The sequence below is a fragment of the Rosa rugosa genome, chromosome 5 (genome assembly GCF_958449725.1).
Source record: "Rosa rugosa chromosome 5, drRosRugo1.1, whole genome shotgun sequence".
In the NCBI taxonomy this organism is placed as follows: Eukaryota; Viridiplantae; Streptophyta; class Magnoliopsida; order Rosales; family Rosaceae; genus Rosa; species Rosa rugosa.
In genome coordinates, this window is record NC_084824.1 from 35,782,363 (window position 1) to 35,788,362 (window position 6,000).

Here is a 6,000-nt window from a genome sequence, read left to right on the forward strand (position 1 = left end):
GTTGCTTCCACTTGGGTTAGCGTCTGGATCATGAAAAACAAACTTTTTCTAATTTTATGAATGACAAAACTTCAAATTAGAAAAAAAAAAATAAATAAATACTCAACAATAGTTTGTTGTTCATATGTTATTGAAGTAGGAAAGAAGTGAGAATAAACCTTAAAATCTTTCTAATTCAATTTGGTTAATTTACATTTGGAAGGTTGTGTGTTCGAATCACAACACCAACAAAACCAACACTAACAAAAACTTTTAGCATAAAGATGCATCAGCCACAATGCAATCCGACGGTTGTCTTCGCTTGTGGCCTACATGTATTGAACCAAACCCATTGTGCAACCATAATGTTAGCCACGTTAATGAGTCCCACTATGGCAGCATGCTGGCTACTGGACTCTTGGCGTCCAAGCAGTCGACCCACGTCACATATTGGGAAAATGATTGTACAGTTCTGAACCACCATGCTTACTATAGTCCATGCTAATGTAATTGGTCCACATGACAAGTACTTGCTTTTGATTGATTTATTAATAAAAAAAATTCTTCTTTTCATGCCCTGCATTGAGGCCAACAAAAATTCCTTTATTTTATTTGTTCAGACCACCATGAGGCACTACCACATGATACTTCAGAACTATAAAATTATTTGTTTGCTTTGTGACTAGTTGGGAACACCACTGTGGGAACTTTGATTTGGTGATTTCAAGGCCAGGTCTATGTGGCACATGTTGAAGCGGGTATAGGACTGTAACATTATTGTTGAGTTTTTTGAAAAACAGATGTTCTCTATAAGTTCAAACCAACTCATCCAATTCTAGTAACAATTTAACAAATACAGAAAGACATCAAAATAGACCTGCAATCATTTTTGGGGATTCTATCAGATAGAAGTAGTAATCTTGCTGTGTTTTTGCATAACTCATACTACCATATTCCAACTTAAAAGAAGCTAAATCCTCAAGCTTACCATTCTTCAAAAATTGAACAAAAGAAGAAACTAGCATTTGCTTGTATTTGATGTGTGACTTGTTGTCCGTAAGTGGCTCTAAAGATCGACCTTCCAAAGCACATCTAGTTATACTGAGTCGAGGGCTTGGACGGATTGGGTAGTGGAGGTCCTGGAGTAGCTATTAATTAATCTGACGGGACTGTGGCATGGATGGAACAGTGACCAGTTTGGTACTATTTCTACTTAGTGGTAAAGCTATATGTATAAGTCCCCCAAGTCCCAAGTCAAGAAATAGAAGTTATGCATGTGCGGTGCTTTACTATTAGGGCTGCCAATGGGTCGGATCATGTCGGGTTCGTTTCGTGTCAATGAGTAGACAAACACAAACACAACACATTTAATAATCGTCTCACAAGTAAAAACCCAAGCCCAACCTACTTATTAAATGGTTGACTCGCAATGACCCACCTAACCCACGTAACCCGTTTAATAAACATGTTGTGTCAGGTTTGAGTTCGATGACACATTTAAACCATATAAACGGATCACCACTTGATCCATTTAAGACATTTAATTGAAAAGTATGCATGAACTCTTATAATAGTACATAACTTAATCCACTTAACTCATTTAAGAAGTTAAACCCCTAAATACTTAAAACATTACTTATTTTTAATGGGCCTTGTATGTGAATTACATATAACTTGACTCGTTCCTTTTATTAAACAGGTTACACGGGCTCATTTCTTGTTAGCAGGTTGACATGTAAATGACCCATCTATTAAATGTGTCTTTGTGGATTGACATGCAAATGACCTGCTTTTTAATCGTGTGGATTCAACCCGTTTTATTTTGTGCTGGTTTCGAGTCATGTTATTAGATCGTGTCCGAATTGAGAGTCCTACTTACCATTTGTTTCTTGTCAGGCGCATGCTTTGTATTCTTTTGGGTGAGCCCAAGCTAGGCCCTCTAAGGAGTCTCTCACTCTCCAACTAAGAAGAGCATCCATAGTGGCCAACTAGATTATTAGATGAAGGGGAGGCTGCTTGAAAGTGTTGTGAAATTTTAATTAAAACTAGCAAGCGCACGAATCGTCGTTAGTATAGTGTGCAAGTATGAGGTCATTCCAACTGAGGATTGATAATCAATTTAAATCCTAACCTAATTAATCCAAACACAAAATCACATAAACAATCAAGCAAAGGAAGATATTGATTTTTGGGTTTTCCAATAAACAAATAATTTGAGAATTAAAGAAACAAACAAATAATGATAAAACCTAGGGTTTCAGAATCAACTACTAACAATCCTATTTATGTTTCGATGCAATTAACAGATTCTTTTATTTCTTTTGATGACAATTCCCGTATCTAAGTCCAGGTATGACACTTAGACCATAGTTTTCCTTAAGTATATGATTCTCTCCAGGTACAACAGAGGTCGTATATCCTAACATGCAGTTTATCCAGGTACGGCATAAATTTAACACATAGGACTCATTACGTCCTAGAAAACAAGAGAATCATGCAAACCATTACTTCAGGTACGACAATAATGTAATTCACAACTCTTAATCACAAGAAGCTAATTTGAATTATATTGCAGGTACGCCTCAAATTCATCTTCTAATTACTAGATGCAAAGCCCTAAGGTGATCAATCAAAGAACTTAAACATAAAGCATCAATTCAAATAGTGACTAAGAATTCATCATAAAGAAACTATAAATCCATGAATAAATCATCAAAGTACATAAACAATCATGCTAGGGCATCATCCTAACCCTAGAAAATGGTTTAGCAAAATATATCTAAATAAAACATAGGAAAAACATAAAAAGAATGGAAAGGGAAAATAAAGGGAAGATGGATGAGTCATCTCTGCTTCTTAGGCGTCTACATTGTGCTCCCAAGACTCCCTCCTCATGTAAATTCGTGCTCCCTTATATAGGGAAGATTTCTGCTCATCTTTGACTTCATGTTTCCTTGTAAGACTTGAGAATAGATTCCTTTCTTGATTTGGAATGGGAAAAGCTTGAAATATCTTCAGTAGAAGTAGGAATAAGTTCCTCACTGAATCCTCATCTGAATTAACTTCCTTGAAACATTAGATTAACGATCTTGTGCCACGGAACTTGAGTTCTCCACGGATGTTTGTAAATTCCCGAGCAGATTTCCTGTCTGACCTATCTTCATTCAAATAATCATAACTTGCTCCATAAGTATCAAAATCAAGATCCATAAAATTCTACAGAAAGTAGACACCCGTTGCTTTCCAATGATATAAGGCTCATTGTTTGATTCGATCTGAGTAACTCCCAGTAATTCGGTGAAGTTGTATGTTCTGCACAGGAAGATTCCCAGTCTTAGATTACACATTGCCTTTCAATCCTAGTTAGCTCATTTTAGCTTCTTTTCTTCTTTCTATGGAACAAACCTAGAAAAACACTAAAAGATGTAAATGAATCATAAATAAAGAGAACTAAACATAAAAACCAAGATTAAGAGGCATAAAAATATAGGAAAATATAAGCATATCAGAAAGCATCGGGTACTAGGGTTTAAGTGGCCTCGAGGGTTTAATGTCGGATCATTAGCGACCGCTAACTTGTCCCTTGGTAAAATAGTCGTGGGCTGCATGGTCGTAGACTGTGGACGCATTGACTCTCTTTCCCGTTGGGAGATCTTGACTTGTTTACCTAATGATCGTGGAATGGTGGGCTCTTTCTTATGGTGAAAGCGGCTCAGGTGTTTGCAACAAGTAGTTGTTGCGATGGAGCAAGTGGACGCTTTCAACAAGGCAATGATTGTATTTAGCAAATGGGACACTAGCAGGAGGTTTTCATTGTTCAGAAGCAAGTTGATGCATGCAAGAGGCAGTGATTTCCCTGAAGTAAGGGACTCTTGCAAGAGGCGATCATTGCTCTAAAACAAGAAACTGAAAGTCGTCTACATTCAGTAATCACTTGGTTAAGCATACATAATGGGATCGTTTTGATAGTCAAGGGGCAGCAATTATTGCACTTGCATAACATAAGTGATCATTTGAGTTTTCTGCACATTTAAGTCGTGTATGTCACGTGACACAATTCTAGCTGTTGAGTCTTTTCATTTCAACTACAAAGATGTGTATGGGTGTTGCTATTAGAGTTCTTGATTGGTTGGTACAGTGTTAGATTTCTCCTTAGAGTTCCCAGATTACTTTTCGACTTTAGAATCACAGGTTGGTATTTCATTACTTTTTCTCTTACCTTTGTTTGTTTTTCTAGCTTTATTACTATTTTCGATATATGGATGTGTTTGGAAGGAATAGGCTTTGTATGTTTAGTTCATGGTGTAGTATTTTTTTCTTATTACCTCTGACATCACAAACAACTACTGCTGAAATTTCATAACCCAAGGTAGATCTAACCTACCCTTTTACCCATGTTCTTTGTGTTATTTCCAAGAACACAAACCCAAAAACTACCACAACACCACTGGCGTATCTATGTAAATGGACTTGGCTTATAGCCCAACCCAAAATTGGGCCGAAAATTTGAAAATTTGTCAAGTAGCCCTATAGCTTAAATAACCCAACCCTATATTTGCAATAGCCTAGCTAATTATGGTTACTTTGAGAAGAAAAAAAATAAATAAATCTGCTTCAGCCTTCAGTCTTCGTCTTTCACTTTTTCAGTCGCATATTTATTCTCTATCTAATGTCAAAATCCAATCAATTAGTCATCCAGAGAAGGCTGGGCTATTTCGTCTAAGCAACAATGTACCTCCATTCTTTTCATTTTCCATCCAGGTAAGTATATGCAATTTCGATTTAGGAATTTGGGATATTTTGATTACTTGATTAGGTTTTAATCTAGGATTTTGAGAAGGTCGAGTTGAATTGAAGGCCAAAGTAACTGACTTAAAGGCGGTGTTGAATTGAATATTAGAATTGAATTTTTTTCTAGGCCCTGCAAAGTGTGAGCTTCGTTTGGTCACCAAATAAGCCCTTCAGTTGCTTCAGGACAATTACCCTGAGTTTATAGAAAAACAAGTACTGATCACTTTGTGTACTTTTTTAATCTATCCATTAATGGGCTCAGCCCTTTTGCTGATTGATTGTGATTTTTTTTTTTTTTAATTAAGGTGTTTATCAATGCTCCTGGGTTATATCTTGTCTTCTACAGTTCTACACATTGATCAATCCCTTCTTGACATAGATGACCAAATGCAAGTTTGTCTTTACAAGTTAGTGGAGTTTCGATCTATCTTACATTGCATGACTTAAAGGTGACGTTCAATTGAACATTGGAACTAGGTTTATGCCCAGGTAAGTCTGTGATCTTCTTTTCCTTTTCTTTTTTGTTAAATTGTTGCTTTTGAGTTTAATATTGAAACTAGGTTTATGCTCATGTAAGTTAGTAACTTGAATTTAGCATAAAAATTGGTCTTTGATTGTTAATGAGAAAAAGATGATTACGTTGTGGAAGTTGAAGTGTGTGTGTGTGGGGAGATAAGTTAATATGTTACTTAAGTTGAACCTTGAACTTGCAACGAAGTAGCGAAATAGGTGTTTATTATATGTCAGAAAACTTCCCTGAATTCAGCAATTTACATGCCAATGAATAGAAAAATTGAGACATTTGAAGTAGAAATGCTCCAGGTATAGCAGAATAGTTGATAATATATAATCTAATTACTATAGAAATAGTTGATAATTGCTTATTGTTTGATTTTGATTTTTATTCAAATGTGCATATATATAATTATAATAATTTACCATATATAATATTATAAGTACTGAACATAATGAAGGATCACCAAAACCCAAGTGGTACAAAATAATTCTTTCATGGTTTACAAGTGATACTCCATCAAGTGAGAATGTTGAGACTGGGGAGTGACAGTAGGAGTGAGAGTAGAAATGTGACTGAGAATTCTTTGAATGATATTCCTTTAAACTCTTCTCCATTTATTCGACGAGAAGAGTACTATAATAAAAGAAATGAGATAGAAGAAAATTTCAATATAAGTTCTCTTGAACGTGATCCAGGAATAGGACGTCCAATAT